General features: G+C 44.1%; 1 protein-coding gene and 1 non-coding gene across 2 annotated transcripts in view; both read right to left on the bottom strand.

Annotated features, from left to right (window-relative positions):
* Positions 1-17,634, bottom strand: part of LOC125739920 (uncharacterized) — a 645,903-nt gene that overhangs the window by 266,649 nt on the left and 361,620 nt on the right. The gene's annotated exons all lie outside the window — the stretch shown is intronic.
* trnar-ccg (transfer RNA arginine (anticodon CCG)) lies at positions 10,118-10,190 on the bottom strand. Its single transcript has one exon. It is a non-coding gene; the product is annotated as a tRNA-Arg (tRNA).

Here is a 17,634-nt window from a genome sequence, read left to right as displayed (position 1 = left end):
GGGGAACAAGGACACGTATTTCACTATTATACATTGTTTCACCACAAGAGGGCAGACATTTTCATTTTCTACATTTACATAGAGTGTCATATACTCTGCAGTTCTCCTCCTTGTCAAAGTCCTTTCTAAAACTGAAATAAAAATTCTGAAAATATTTAATAGGCTGGTTGGATACAGAATAATAAATTACGGTTATGACAAAAGTGTTCATATGCCAGGTCACCCACAGTCAAACTGAGATTAATTATTTCATTAATATATCATAATAAATTTATGATGGACCTGGATTAACTAATACAGAGTGCAACACAATATACACAAAACAAGACACTCATGTATTTGATAAAGAGCAGGACCTGTATTATGGGATGTCTCCCTTAGGGGTAATGCTGATATGAAAGTAAACCTTTTATTCCAGTCATACAGACACATAAAACAATCAGGGCACAGGGATGGAGTACATCCTGGATGGGACACCAGTCAGTCACAGGGCACACAGACTCACATTCCTATTTAGAGACACCAATTAGCCTGACTGCATGTCTTTGAACAACACAAGGAAACACACACAACTTATAGAGAACATGCAAACTCCATAAAGACAGCATTAGTGAGATTCAAACATGGAGGTGTGAAGCAACAGCACCATCTACTGGGCCACTGGGCCACCCGCATAGACACTATTGTCTCAGCAAATTGCCCTATTCAACAACAGTTGAAAAATTTTAACAATTCCCATCCCTACATATCCCTGTATCCTTACCTCATATTCAAGCCACTCGGACAGGTGACAGAGGGCCGGTATGGGAGTGACAATAGGGTTAACCCACAGGCATGTTTTCGGAAACAAACGGATTATGTATACATTTGTTTCATCCATTTTGGAAGATGAGATGCAGGGTGGCAGTGATAACTCCTCTGAGGCAGCAATCGCGTCACGCCCGGAAAAACGAAACCCGTTCATGGTAGCTTTCCAGGCAGCGAAATGTGATGAGCAGAGGGTGAAGCTGCCACCGGCTGTGACAACGTTCGTGGTGCAAGGTTTGCATCCTTTCACCACAGTAGAGCAAAAAGCTTTTTGGTTGGTACTAGTAGTGAAATGCTTTCATTAGTAAGTTTAAGTAAGTTTAACATGTTCGAGTGTTAAGAAGATGGCCTGGTTTTGTGGTAATGTGCCCGTGTGCTTGTTACTACAGTGTAATACGAAATATTGGTACCACTTTACAATAAGGCTCCCCTTTGCCACTTAGAAATGGTACTGACTCATTAATAAATAGAAAACTGTAGTATAACTTGTTTATAATTGTCTATTAATGATTTATGAAGTGTTACAACTTAATTTATAACCCGCTTATAAACCATTCATAACCCCTTTATAAGGCTAGCCTTATTGTAAAGTGGTACCGAAATATTTTTATTTTAACTTACTCATAGCTGACTCTTAGAGTAACAGCCAGTACCCATACAGTGACACAATGAGAGCCCTCATCGAACTGTATGGACAACCACAGCCTTACAGCATATTGTTATGGTGGTAGATGGGCCTAACATTAGATCCAGAGATCTTAGAGGGTTCAGCAAGTTCTCATTGACTGTACGGACACTCATAGAAATGCCAAATCAGCTTGGTCAAGAGGGTCTGACAGAGTTGAGTTGTGGGTCTCATGTCTCCACATTACTGGTTAAGCTGCCATATGATCTGAGAGCTAACTTTAGGAGATACATTAAGGCACCATAGGTAAAGTTACCCGTGACTATGGAGACACAGAATACCCTAGACATGCATGATCTCCTGGATGACAGCTGGTGTTAAGGAAGCGAGGCATAGTGCAGGCAGAAAAAGAAGGTGACAATCCACTGGCAGCTCTGAGACATGGGGGGGGGGTTATTACAGAAACTAAAGCACTGGTAAAACTACAAAGGAAAGGACCACAAGGGGTCAAAAAGCAAAATAGGGAAAACAATGACTAACTACAAGGAATGACAAGGAAATAAGATCTAGGAACAAAGCAACACAGGAACAAGGAGCAGGAACAAGGTAGGGAACTCATACTGCACCACACGGTACCATCTAACATTCCAACACAATAACCTACTCAGAGAAAAGAACACGAGCAGGCACTAAAATACACAGATAACGAGTACTAAAGATAGTACTGACCAGTTGTCTCCTGTGTTCACCACACTTTTTAACGTATTCCTGTCACAAGCCAGTGTCCCTCACTGCCTGAAATCTGCAATAATAGTTACAGTCCCCAAGTCCTCCACTGTCAGTAGCCTCAATGACTACAGACCCATTGCACTGACACCTGTGGTTGCAAAGTGTTTTGAGAAGCTGGTCCTAAAGCACATAAAGGACTGCCTCCCACTTGGCTTTGACCCCCATCAGTTTGCCTATAAGGCAGACAGGTCCACCGAGATTTCCATTGGCCTCCACTCTGCTCTGCAACATCTAGAGAATCCTAGGACTTCAGTAAGGATGCTCTTCATCGATTTTAATTCAGCTCTTAATGCCATCATCCCGGACATCCTTATGGCCAAGCTGGTTAACATGGACCCCCCCCCGCCGCCCCGCTACATGTGCATGGAACAAGAACTTTCTTACTGACCGGCAACAATATGTCAAAGTTGGTGACCGGAGATCATCCACCCTGCCACTCAGCACTGGCTCACCACAAGGATGTGTGCTGAGCCGTCTGTTGTTCACCATCTACACCAGTGACTGCATCCTCATGCACTCTTACAGCACCATTATCAAATTCGCAGATGACACCACCCTGGTTGGGCTCATCACTAACGATGATGACACCGCCTATAGAGATGAGGTCCAGCGTCTGACAGAATGGTGTGACTACAACAACCTAACCCTCAACACTAGGTAAACCAAGGAAGTGGTCATGGACGTCCGTAAGGCAAAAGCTGATCCCCCTCCCCTCTACATAAAAGGTGACTGCGTGGAGAAGGTGTCCTCCTTGAAGTTCCACGGGACTTACATCTCCAAGGACCTGTCATGGACCACAAACACAACCGCCTTGGTGAAGAAAGTCCAGCAGCGCCTCCATTTCCTGAGGGTCCTGAGATGGAATAGGCTGCAGACCGATCTGCTGGTGTCCTTCTACTGAGCCACAATCGAGAGTGTGCTGATGCACGCCATCCCCGTGTGGTACGCTGGTTGTACAGGTACCGACAAGAAGAGACTCCAGAGAGTCAATAGTACAGCAGAGAAGGTGATTGGCTGCCCACTCCCCTCCTTAGATTCCATTGCCAGCTCTAGATGTCTCTCTAGAGCTGGGCGATTATAAAAGACCATTGACATCCAAACCATCACCTATTCATCAAACTGCGTTAAATGCTTCAGAACTATAAATGCTATCAGACCCATGACATCGTTCCTCCCCATTATTGCTATGGAAACATACGGTGATCGTAAGTGTATGTGGGTAGGTGAGTGGGAGGGAGTATGTGTAGATCTGCTCCATATAGTCATTTTAACAGCTGCTATTTTAACTGTTGTGTTATTTATTTATTTATTTATTTATTTATTAATCTTGTAAAGTCTCTGTCACTTGCATCTTTGTGGTCTGTCAGTTGATTTTGTTGTCCAGGCAACTGAACAATGACAATAAAAGTCTTGAATCTTGAACTCCTCAGTAAGTTGCAACGCCTTCTACCTGTGGGAGGATTTAGCTAACGCAAATGGGCTTGTAACTACCCAGAGGTCACCCAAAATCTCAGTCTAGAGCCCAAAGCAGAGAGTACTCAGGTCTGGCTCATGCAGACACCTTGGGATATGAATATAGCCAGACAGAGAGAGCTGAACCCACAATGTGGGGGGTTTACCAAGTCCTCACCAGCCAGTATGACCCACTTGGGTTCATAGTCCCACATACCACCCGAGACAAGGTCCTGGTCTAGAAACTCTGGAGCAAGAAAAGTCTGCCTTCTTAGCCAGGAGGTCCAGAGCTGTACCTAAGCGGCAGCAGTCAATCTGTAGACTGTAGCTCTGTGCAGCTCTGACTGCAGCCGAGTTAGTGGCAGTACTACAGAAGGACCGTACTGTAGGGATCCATGACGTCAGCTACTGGACGGACTCTATGACTGTTCTTACTTGGCATCAGTTCGAATCCTGTCATTTTATCGCATTTGTAGGGATTAGGATTGCGGAGATACAGGAGCTGACAGATTGTCAGTCATGGCAAAACGTAGATAACAATATTAACCCAGCTGACGACATCACCAGGGGACTGACACTATCTCAGATAGCTGGAATCAACTGGTGGAACCGAGGTCCTGAGTTTCTACAGAGTCCTCGGTCACACTGGCCCCCAGGACCCACGGTGGTTCAGGTGGATTCTCCTCAGGAGTCTGAGGAGCATTAAAGGGTCACCTTCTGCAGGTCAGCATCAGCAGGGCTGAACAGTCAGGTTCCATATATCGGTCCCAGCCACACGGCTGATGATTTTTGAGCAGCCGAACTGAAACTCCTCTGACGTGGGCAGACCAACAGTTTCATTCTCTCCTGTTGGTTTTACATGGGGTGTCGCTCCTTCTCACCAACTGACCACAAACTTTATGGTCATGCTGCCTTTGCACAGCCCACCTGACCAACATCATCATTTACAGTAATGGCTGGCTGTGGCATGTGTGGCTGGGGCTCTACATCAGCAGGAAACTGTCTGCAAGACAATAAAATTGCCGTGATTTGCATACAGTATAGCAGCACTGAGATAGTGTGACTGATAATTAAGTGAGCTGTCCTCACTCTCCACTTCTGCTTCCTGGGGAGGTACTTCCCCCTCTGTTCTGACCATACTGCCCACCCCCCCCCCCACCCCCAACACCCAGATCACCCAGTGCTGTACCATCAGCTACTAGGTGGCCTATTGGCTGGGGGGCAAGACCTCGCCTGGGCTGACTTCCTGTCAACGTGGGGGGTCAGTGCAGGTGGTGGGTCAGTGTCATTCTTACAGTCTTGATGCAGCCTTTGGCAAAGTTCTCTTAGGATCCCAATTCTGTTGGATTACCTGTTACTTTAACTATGTATACCTACATCCAAAGGTGGAGATTTCAGGTCCAGAGAGTATAAATCTACACCAATATTTTGTTTCAACCAACCAGTTAAGTACTCTGTGACTGTGACTATTTATACTCAACTGGTTGGTTGAAACAAAACCTTGGTCTGGATTTGTACTCTCTGGACCTGAAATCTCCACTTTTGCATACATCTGCAAATCTGAATAATTTTAAGATTAATTTCCTGCTGAAAACATTTTGAATAATTTAATATACTGTTGTTAGTATGTAATTCGCTCCTGCCTAGATCCGAGACACAAAGCTGGAGGAAAAATTCCTTGCTATCAGGGTATGTGAATGTATACACACATCAGCCACGAGACAGAATAAGAGCATTCCTGTATACTGCTGCCACATAGTGGACACAAACAAGACTGCAGTCAAGTGTAAAATCATTCTGTCAGGCTGCATTTAACCTCTGAACTACAAACAGGAAGTGACTAAACCATAATAGATCATCCGTTTTTCTGTATGTAATTAAAAAAAAAAACATTCAATAAACATCTATCTGTTTGGCCTATTTGTGATTACGGAATACTGAGAGTATTTGATTTTACAGCAGGGTTCATTCATTCATTCATTCATCCATCCATCATCCAGCTGTTTATCCTGGTCTGGGCACCAGTCATCAAGGAGCAATTAGAAATTAAACATATAAATCTATTACGAATGTTATTCGTAATCTATTGAAAAGTCTCTGTTGTCTGTATGTTTACCTTAAACATGCAACTGCGATCGAGAGCGGGTACTTGTCTCTAGTCACTATTTTATTTTACGTTCCCCAGCACCCGCATACAATGATCTACAGTACCTTTCATTTTCATAGACTGACTGCAAAAGTATTTATACTGTTTCACCACCAGAGGGCTCACATTCTCATTTACTACGTTGACACACAGTGTCCATAGCTTTGCTACCCTCGTTTGGCTGTGAACTGTAATTTCAGCCTGTGCTTTTCTTGAAAGTACTCAAGGTAGTAAAAGCTATTTGTCCATTAGACTGACAATATTTTCATTAGTCATGAAATATCAAATATCATCTTAGATAAATCCAAGACATTTCTCTGGTAAACTGTAAGTTATGCATGAAAATCAGGTGACAAACCATAAAAATTTATATAATGTCAGTTTCGAATTCAAGCAGGCTTTTTATGCATTGATACTGATAACATGCATTGATGCCAAGAGCAATAGAATGGATGCTATATTAATTATTTTGCTGATACTGGAACAATACAATTTGTATAGATATTTAAAAAAAGATGTTTTATTTGCCATATTCCACAACTGCATTAGAAAGCTCACTTGTTCAGACATAGTACAAAGAATGACTAACAGCACCCAAATAAATATTAACAGACAACTGATAGACATGCAGAACTGCAGAGAAATACCCTTGTGATACATTTATCACTATAATTCACAAACTCCACAGATGCAAACATCTAAAGTCAAAATTTGTGACACTGTGAAATATCCTATGAGGCTCCAGGGCTGAGACCAGCTTGTGGTCGCTGTGGTTTGGGTCCCGTGATGCACTTTGCTGCAGCAGTGGTCAGTGTATATCCATGCAATGGATGGAAGTTGTCAGGGGTAACGCTAGATCCCTTAATTTTAACCAGATTATGCAGAAAATATGTAAAAATCAAATTGTGGATTAACAAATGGTATATTATAAAAGCCACTTCTATCTAAATCTGACACAGTCCATATTACACAGACCTGCATGTTGTACCTGATACCACATGATAGTTTCAAATCCCGTGACCCTTTTGCTGTAAGTCTACATCATCTGGGGAATCATATAATAATATATGATCAGATGAACTTAATTGATCCTAGGGGGAAATTTTTCATACAGCAGCAAGATACACAAACTGCAAACGTGATCGGAAGGTCGCCAGTTCGAACCCCGGCCTCAGCAGAACAGTCACATGTCTGTGGGTCCTTGACCAAGGCCCATAACCCCCAGCTCCAGGGGGCCACACATCGGCTGCCCCTGTGCCATCAGCCCTGAGCTATGGAGAGCAAGATGAAGGAAGGCAAGAATTAGATTCCAACTCGTACTCATGCAATGTGATATTGGCGATTAATAAATGTGTGCAAATAACAATTAATAAAGGTCTACACATATTTTAGATCATTCATTCATTCATTTTCTACATACTTATCCAGTACAGAGTCAGTAAAGAACAGGGAGCATTGAGCTGATATAAGGCAGCACAGGGCACAAGGCAGAGGAAGATCCAGGACAGGATGCCAGTCTGTCACAAGGCAAACACTCACACACAGTCACTATGGGCACTTTTAGAGGCACCAATCCACCTAGACCATGTGTCTATAGATATGAAACCAGAGACCTCATAGGCAGGGACGGATTATGGGTTGTGTGGCCCCTGGGCTAAACGTTTGCGAGGCCCCCCCCCACCACCACAACCACCACAATTCAAGGGCCCTTGGCAGCCAAACGGCCTCCCTATAGGGTCAGGGGCCCTTGTAGGCAGAGGATCAAAGAATGTAGGCCCTCTAAAATAGACAAATGAAAATACATTGTTGATAAGCGTTGCAAATTGTTTTGGGCTAGGGGCCCCACGGGCCCCCTGCACCCCAAGGGCCCCTGGGCAGTGGCCCCGCTGGCCTGGTCCGTAATCCGTCCCTGCTCATAGGAAACCAGTATATATACAGGAAGAACATGCAACCTCTACACAGAGAGCTGGGCCAGATACCAAAACCACAAGCCTGGAGGCGTGAGGCCCCCACGCTGCCCCCAGTGTCTAACAGCTAGAGTGTAACTAGCTCTGCAAACCTGCTGCAGAGTGAAAGACAAACAGGTCTAATCTCCACCCCTGAAGACCAATTTATACTTTCAGTATCCCACAGAGTGAGGTGACATAAATTTCATCATCAAGGGATTACGCCAGATATCTGTTGATGATGCATGTTTAGCCCAGATTTTTTGTTTGGTGGAGATCATGCACATTGTTGCACATCGAATACGCTTGTGCAAGATAACGGACTAGATCTTTCCAGTAGGTGGCAGCACTGACTTTCATAGACCAACCATAATACAGCAAAGGAAGAAGAATTGTTGTAAGAGGAGGTATCCGTTGACGGGGTATGAATAGCCTGGGGATTTCGTGTAAGCCGTTCTGAAGGGAGCGGGCCGTACGTGGAGAGACGCGCGATACTGAAATGTAAGTTAAAAAGAGCGCTATTGTTCATTTCTGTGTTAAATGACTGTATGTCTTAGTATTCACAACCAACGGTTGTACGTATTTTTGTATTTCCTTGTGCAGTTCCAGTCCACTGCCGTATTTTACACACGGTAAAAAAAAGAAAAGTTAGATTCATTTTATTTAGAGTATTTGCTGCTGGGGAAAGCTGATTTGCACCCGTGTGTTGTAGCCATTGTACCGCACGGTAAAACTTATAAAGGAAAGAACGGAAAACTCCGCTCAGTTGCCCTTCCATTTTCTTTTGGGCATTAGGCAAATAAAGAACCCCAAATTATTTGTGTTTGTCTGTGTGATGTTAATTGCACTGGCTACATATATTTTGATATTTTTACTGTGCAGATAATTTATGACAGCCTGCAGCCTGAAAGCCACATGGAAAAGGGAAGTATGAACGCTGCTTAATTGATGCTGATCTTGAGCCCTGATAAGCAGAGACCTGCTGCAGTAGCACATGAAGCTGGGTGTTTAGACCCCTCTGACAGTACACACAGAAATGACTGACGGCATCCCGCCTGTCTGCTCACATAACCACCTGTGCTGCTGAAATGACCCCAATAAGATAATCGTACACAACACAGAACATCAAAGCATACTAAGGACAAGGGCATTTTATCTGCACTAACAGTCTTTGTACTGTTTGATTACTAAAGAAACACATGGCAGTATTACAATGAATACTTAGATATTAAATTTATATTATCAATATCCTGTTACATGCAAATATTAGCATAGCAATTGCAAATGTTTTGATACAAACACCCAGGGGAGTTTCCAGCTACTGAACAGATCAGGGACTGAGTCAAGTTACCAGGGGTTTTACTTTTTTCTCTTTTGAAGGAAGATTGGCATCGGGGGTAAAATACTCAGAGCTACAGCCCTGACTGATCTGGCCTAACGACACCCAGGAATACAAGCATAGGAATCCAAAAAATATTCACAATTTCAGAGACAATGTTATGTAAAGCATCTGAATCTTTGCAGAATTGACATTTTGCGATTTCTCCTGACCAGATCTCCATCCTGATCTCCATCCTGTAGCTGACAGTGTGTGAGGAGCAGGAGAGAGATCTCTACTCAGTTCACTGTAATGAGTGACACTCACCTGTGCGCCCAGCAATGAGGAGAAACAGGAGCATCAGAGGATCCATGCATGTGTGTGTCACTGAGCCCAGATCTGTGGAGAGTGACACTCACTTCCTCATCCTCTGTACCTTCACTGTCTCTGTCGTTTCTATTCTTACTCACAGCAGGCAGAGCGAAGGGGGAGTGGACACTTTAAAGAGGAAGTGACAAAACCACAAGGCTGAATGTTTAGCCCTTCAGAAAGTCAGACCATTATTATTAGTGTGTAGAGAATTAAATCAACTATCAATGCACAGACTCAATTCACAAAATAAAAAATCTGCATGAATAAAGAAGACCATGAATTTTTCTGTTTATCATAGTTATTTATTATTAGTATAATAATCTGGATTCTAATGCTGGAAGCACACAGTGTAAAGTGAGGTAAACCTTCAACAGCATGTCAGTCCATTGCAGGGCACTGGAAGGTGGAGAAATGCCATGTGATAATAATAATAATCGATACTTTATTGATCCCCGTAGGGAAATTGTCTTCACGCCTCCCACAACTTGCTCTTTTTTCATAGAGTAAGTTGTCTACTAAGGGCTGCCACCCGTAGCGGAGACCAGGGAGCTGGGGGTTAGGGGCCTTGCTCAAGGACCCACAGGCTGAGGCTGGGTTTGAACCTGCAACCTTCTGATTACAGGCACACAGGCTTAGCCCACAGAGCCACACGCTGCCCCCAATAACCCAGATGGGACTCAAACCCACAATCCCCAGCTCCGGAGGCTGATGCCTTATCCATTAGGCCACTGGGTCAGTGATATCAGTGATCAGAGGAAGGATCAGAGGAAGCCTGCAAACTGCAGAGAGACACAGTCATGGTCACATTCAAAGCCAACACTCAGGAGTGCTGAGATAGCAGGTGTATCAGTCAGATATATAATATCATGATGAGCTAAAGACACAGAGGGACTTTGAGGAAGCACAGCAAGACCAACAGAATACATGGGCTCCTGACAGTTAGGCCTCAAGATCCATCATTTCACTGTTGCAGTCCAGTTGCTCTTAGCTGCAATTGCAGCCAAAGAGAAAAAAAAATGTAAATCTTCAGCTTGCCCACTTTCCTGTGTTAGTCATGTGACTCACAGCCATTTTCTGCAGCTTCACAAGTAAACTGAAACAAACTGCGAGGTATAAAACAGTGATGTCACATCCTGCCTGCCATGTCTGCCTGACCCTCCTGTCTCCTCCCTCACGTGACCATGATGGGCTACACCTGGTGCTTGTTGCCCCTCATTAGTCTATGTATACAAGCACCTGTTTGTCTCACCATTTCTTGTCTGGTGATAAACATCACTTGTCCTGTCAGTCCATGTCCTTCTTTGTCCTAACCTTCTCATTCTGATCCCTGCGGTCGTGTTAATTTGCAGTCCCTGTGTGTTTACTTTAATTCAAACTCATTTCTGTATTGCCAAACACCTGCCCGGGATTCCCGCATGTTGTGACAGAATGATTGAACAATTCGATTCAATTCAATTCCAATCCATTTATTTATACAGTGCATTTTCCCATTACACTGTCTCAAGGCACTTTGCATTAACCCTGAAAAAGCCCCCAGTGAGGTAGCCAGAGGTGGCAGTAGAAAGGAAAATCTCCCTAGAAGGAAGAAACCTTTTGAGGAACCAAACTCAGAAGTGGAGCCCATCCTCCAGTGGCTGGCAGAGGACGTCAAATGAGCAAGATAGCAGGTATCTCTGGGAACCTCCTTCGCTTCACATCTCCACCTGCACACTCTCCCCTGCACCTGACCTCCTCCTGCTATCTGAGCCTCATGCACAGTGATGGTTGGTGGACAATCGAGCGACCTCGAGGACCCTGAGGAGTCGCCCGGCGGATGGATCACCCCACCCATGTGGGGGTCATACTGGGCTCACCTCCACGATGAAGAAGACACCCCCACATTGACCCTCCAGAGCCCCACGTCTCCATGGTGGGCTGGTATGACACTCTATCCTCTATCCTAAGTCCCGGTGCAGTCAGCAGTATCTCCTGGGCTGCAGTAGAGGGGCTGGCTGAGTCTCCGTCTCCAACAGAGGGAGATGGGGGACACTATCTGGATCAGTCACCCAGACTCTTGTCTAATCGACGTTATCCCGCCTGACGACACTCCTGCTGCGGCTGAGAGGAGAGGAGCCACGCCGTCCTCCTGCTCCTGTCCTGCAGTTCTCTCAGCACCCTGCGGCCTCACTGGCCCTCCGAGCCTCTCAGGTCCTCTCCAGAATCATTGTAGCTCAAAAAATAAAAATACATGCAAGTGAAGCAAATATGTCAGATTTATCTCTGAACTGTTTGATTTCCTTGTTTTTCACTCATGCATGAGCAGAAAGCAGCTAAATCATTAGCATGATGCAGAAAATATTTTAACACTTATTCTGAAAAGCAGAAATGTCGTCATACAGCATGTGAGGGTGAGACTCTGCAGAAACACTGTGTGCTGTATACAGAGGGTCTGTCCTCAGGCCTTTGGTTCAGCCTTTATTATGTGTTATACAGTTTTCTATAGTGTCACTGCAGTAGGTCCTTTTAATCTCTGTGGATCAGTAGAAAACAAGAGGCCTAATAGGAAGGTGTCACTATAAGACATGGGTGGGGGCTGTCCTGGGGGGTCAAAGTCAGGTGATGAGCAGATTGATTCACTTTACCTGGGCCTTATCAGCCGTCCTACCAGACTGAGAGCTGTTTGTGTTTCTCTCAGCCCCCGACAGACACAGATGCCCAAATTCACAGCCTGTCGTTTCATTATAGATTATGATTCTCCATACTGTCACTGTTTCTCTGTCTGTGACCCAGGACTCCTTAAAACCAATAAAAAACCGACTTTCTCCCCTCCGCTTGGTTTATACAGGTTCTGCACTCATCTGTTCCGTTTACATGGGGTGTCGCTCCTTCTCACTAACTGACCACAAACTTTATGGTCATGCTGCCTTTGCACAGCCCACCTGACCAACATCATCACTTACAGTAATGGCTGGCTGTGGCATGTGTGGCTGGGGCTCTACATCAGCAGGAAACTGTCTGCAAGACAATAAACTTCCTTTGCAAGAAAGACAAAGTATAGCAGCACTGAGATACAGTGACTGATAATTAAGTGAGCTGTCCTCACCTTCTGCTTCTACTTCCTGGGGGGGACTTCTCACTCTGTTGTGACCATACCCCCCCCCCGCGCCCCCAACACCCAGATCACCTAGTGCTGTCTAACTGGACCAGCCGTAAGCTTCTAGGCGGCCTGTTGGCTGGGGGGCAGGGTCTGGTCTGGGCTGACTTCCTGTCCTGAGAAGCTGGGGGGGTCAGTGCTGGTGGTGGGTCAGTGTCATTCTTACAGTCTTGTTTCAGCTTTTGGCAAAGTTCTCTTAAGATCCCATTCCTGCTGGATTTCCTGTTACTTTAACTATGCAACTATGCAATTTTGTTCCTAAAGAAAAGTGCATAATATAATTCTGTCATACTTTAATATACTGTACATACTGCTATAATATACTGTAATATACTATACATAATTTAATATACTGTTGTTAGTATGTAATTCGCTCCTGCCTAGATCGAAGACACAAAGCTGGAGGCAAAATTCCATGCTATCAGGGTATATGAATGTATACACACATCAGCCAGACAGAATAAGACCATTCCTGTATACTGCTGCCACATGGTGGACACAAACAAGACTGCAGTCAAGTGTAAAATCATTCTGTCAGGCTGCATTTAACCTCTGAACTACAAACAGGAAGTGTTTAAACCACAATAGGTCACACATTATTCTATACTGTATGTAATGGAAAAATATTGTTCACTAAACATCTACCTTTTCTGCTTATTTGTAACTACAGATTACTGTGAGTATTTGATTATACAGCAGAGGTCATTCATTCATTCATCCGTCCTCCAGCTGCTTATCCTGTTTCTTCATCTTAATCACGAAATTGTGATTTAGTGCAAGTACTAGTCTCCCATGATGATTTTACTTTATGGTCTGGTGACATGCAGTAATTTTCATTTCCATAGATTGATTGAGGAAGTAATTTACATCGTTTCACCGCCAGAGGGCTGAATTTTTCATTAACATGTTTACAGTGGATATAAAAGTTACACACCCCTGTTAAAATACCTGGAATTTGTAATGTAAAAAATGTGGCCAAAATGAATCATTTCAAAACTTTTCCCACCTTTAATGTTACCTGTAATCTGCACAATTCAATTGAAAAGCAAACAAATCTGTTAGGGGGAAACTATAAAAAATATGCAAGTTGCATACAGTAAGTCTGCACTCCCTTAAACTTATACTTTGATGAAGCACCTTTTGATTTCATTACAGCAGACAGTCTTTTTGGGTTCACACCTGCAGGCAATTAAAGTGATGCTGATTAACCCCAGATGAAGTTCAGCTGTTCTAGTAGGATTTTCCTGACATGATTCACATAGATCTTACAAAGCATCAAAGGGATCTCACTCCTGAAAGGTATCAGTCAGTAGAAGGGTACAAAAAATCCCATGACATTAGATATACCATGGAACACAGGGAACGGGACAGACAGAACCAGGAGGCGAAATAATGAGGGAGGTAGGACAGACAGGGTAAACAGGAACTGGGATGGTGCCACCAGATGAGGGAACACAGCTGGGAACAGACCTTGGGGACCAGGGACCTATAAACTGGGAACAGGACACGGGAACTGAGGGACAGAACCAGAGAGAGACCGGTTGGAAACAGGATGTGAGGACTGACGGACAGGAACAGGAACAAGAGGCCAGGACCAGGAAAGAGAAGGGGAACTGAAAGGGAAAGGAAAGAAAATGAGCCTGATGGGACAACAGGCTCAGGAACCAAGGAGGAAGGGACTGGGTAGTAATAGACTGGGGTCAAAGGGACACTGGAAGGTTGCCAGAGTGGGGACGAGATACACAAGGATGGGGTGAATGGATCACCACAGGCCTAGATGAAGAATGAGCAGCTGCAATTTAGGAGATGGAGGCAAGTCAAGTGTGTGGATGGAAACCACAGGATGGGAACTGGAGGGCGATGAGGAGACTACAGAATGGGAGCAGGAGGGTGACAGGGGGACTGGAGGGTGACAGGGGGACTGCAGGACGGTAATAGGCAGGAGAGTTGGAAACTGGTCCTGGACGGCTGGCATGAGTGATACGTCCCTGTCTCCCCCTTTGAAAGACAGTGAACCAGCCTGGCCCTGTACTGCTCCCCTGTCTGCACCACAGATGGAACAGGTGCTTGGGGCCTAATCAGCCCAAGCCTCAGGTGCAGGCTGGAGCCTGAAACGTGGGACTCAGGACCAGGTCCAAGGGTTCCCACTCCAAGTCCTCTGGAGCGGTATCCTCCAGGTCCATCCCCACTAGGATGGGGGTGACCTTGTGCCAATATGCAGGGCCCAAGGCAAACTTGGGCGGAGCTACAGGGGCCAGGGTGACCTCGGGCAGAGCTACAGGGGTAAAGTCAGGATGAGTGGCCCCATGTGGGCCGGAATCGGGAGTTAATAAAAGTCAGAGAGAAGTTCCCCGAATTCTCTCAGAAGCAAAGTGTATGATCCCGGTGGTCTGTGTACTATAAGAATATATATGGGCGGGTCGGACACCATGTGAATTATCATTGCTTCAAATGTTCAAATAGGGTGACTCGGAGATACATTTCACTACAAGTTCTACTGTATCTGATGAATAAACCTCTTGAATCTTGAATCTAATTATAAATAAAGGCAATGTTTTGAGATGTGCACCAAGTCTCTAAGCAGCGGTTTAGGGAGAGTAGCGTACTTTAGGTTACATCCCCTCTACAGAGAATTGGTAAGTGTGGCAGGGGGGAGTGATGGACGATCCATGTTGCAGCTCACAGAAACAACAAGGGACTTTATTGTATCTGAACTCAAAACAAAGAGAAACAAAAGGAAGCATGAGGGGTATAAAGACAGGCAGGTAGAAAACAAGAATGAAAGCAGGGAGAAGCACAGAAGAAAACAATGCAGAACACAGAGAAAGGCAGGGAGTGAGCAGCCGCACGCAGGAACAAATACAATGGCCGACTCGGGAACAGGGTGGGGGCAGGCACTTAAATATACATAATAACGAGGGCTTCCACAAAGGACAGGTGGGGGCTATAACTAAACGAGAGGCTGTGAGCAATGAAGAACAGGTGAGGGTAATCACCATCAATTACACACTAGGGACTAGGGCTACACTGAAGATAAAGGGAACACAGGTGAAATAATTACAAAACTACTGCAGATAACCAGACACAAACAAAAACAAGATCCGATACAGAAATAACCAGAATGCAAGGTAACAATGGGAAAAAAAACAAAAACTCAAAATGTCAAACAAAGTGAAGCTGGGCTCTGGAGAGCCTCAAACCCATGACAGGGAAAATGCTTGGTTTTCTGCTAAACATTCAACCCATTCAGCCACACAGCAGCCCAGACAGCAGTGGAACACACTAGGACCTGTGAAGCATAAAAGACTAGGGGAACAGAAAGTGGAATGACCAGCGACACTGACAGGGTCACTGATTGGTGGGATCTGGTACTGCAACGTGAGCTGAAAACCACAAAAACATTCACTTTAAGCTTGAAAAATGCTTCTTCTTTTTAATCAGTTTAATAACTCCAGAAAATAAAAACTGCACAGTAAACCAAATCTATATCAATCATTTATTAAATCAGAACAAACAATTTAAGTTTCACTAATGAGTAAATTATTATTAACACTTATACTACAGTTAACCAGCAGGTGGCAGCAACGCGTTTGTGAAGCAAAAGCTATCAGTCATACAAAGCACTGGCTCTACTGGTTCCCATCAGGTAATCCAACACTGCAGACCAACCTCTCTATATTCCACTGACTCTCATGGTATGACTGGACAGACTGAGCAGGGCCGTGTGAGAGAGGCCTCACTGCAGTTACAGTAGCATGACCATACAGTGGTACCTCAGTTCACGAAATTAATTCGTTCGAGGGCTCAGTTCGTGACCCGAAAATTTTTCGACCTGAATCAATTTTTCCTATTTAAAATAATGTAAATACAAAAAAATCATAAAAATAACATGTTTACGGAAGGCGGACCAATACACAACTGAGCATACGCTTGTTGGCAGGCTGTTCGCTCGAAAGATGCCAAAACACGGAAAAGAACCACAATACATCCCCCCCAAAAACTAAATAATTAACATTAAAAGACAGAGTAAACAACAATACAGTACTTTCGAAAATGTGATTTTTTTTTATTATACTGTACATTATTTTCATATGCCTGAATTTTTTATGCACATTTCGTACTGCCACGCGCTGTATGCCGATGGACATCTTTGTTTGTACTGCAAACAAACAATACGCAGTTGTCACTATGTGTGAATGGAGAATATAACAGAAGTAGGAGTTATTTAATAATTTGTTATTAATGAAGTACTGTGATTTTATGCATTGATATGTGACTGTTAAAAACCATCACAAAAACTATGACAGAACGTTCTCTCTATTTTTTTTTTCAAATATTCAATCCCTGAAGAAATATAGTAAAGACATGCATCTGCGACAAGTTTTTGATACATTCCACAACCGTTATAATGTTCACTTATTCGTGTTTCAGGTGGTTCTTTGGAGCGCTTTCAATTGACCCGTTTGGGGGATGTTTCTGTTCGCAGCCTGAAACACGGTTCGCGAGCCAGTACAAAAATTTTCGAACATCTGGTTTGTAACCCAATTTGTTCGTGAACAGGACTGTTCGTGGGTCGAGGTACCACTGTACTTTCTTGCTCTTCTGATTACAGCATAAACAAAACTATATGGAGACACATTTCATACAAGCACAGCAGGACCCTGCTGATACAGCCTTATGGTTTTTCATTTATATGCGCTAATAGAAGCTGTACATTAATCATTTTAACAGGATAAACAAGCTTGTATATTTCTTTTAAATTAAGCTTGTATATCAGAATTTCTTAAGACCCATTTTCACCCCTCCCTAATTTTCTCTCTGATTGGATCCCCTCTTTCTACAGGAGCTCCAGTGCAGCTGAATGGCGATGATGGTGCAGATCAGATAAAACACACCAGTCCCAGCTTTCAGTACAGCATCCAGAACCTGCTCCCACCTGTCAGACATATAATACATCAGTGTGTCTGTCAGTCACACGTAACACATTTTAATCTGAAGAACAGTGCAGTGAATCTAATCTGATAGAATTATAAGCATGAACAGCAG

The sequence above is a fragment of the Brienomyrus brachyistius genome, chromosome 4 (assembly GCF_023856365.1).
Source record: "Brienomyrus brachyistius isolate T26 chromosome 4, BBRACH_0.4, whole genome shotgun sequence".
NCBI classification, from domain to species: Eukaryota; Metazoa; Chordata; class Actinopteri; order Osteoglossiformes; family Mormyridae; genus Brienomyrus; species Brienomyrus brachyistius.
This window is presented reverse-complemented; position numbering and strand designations above follow the sequence as displayed.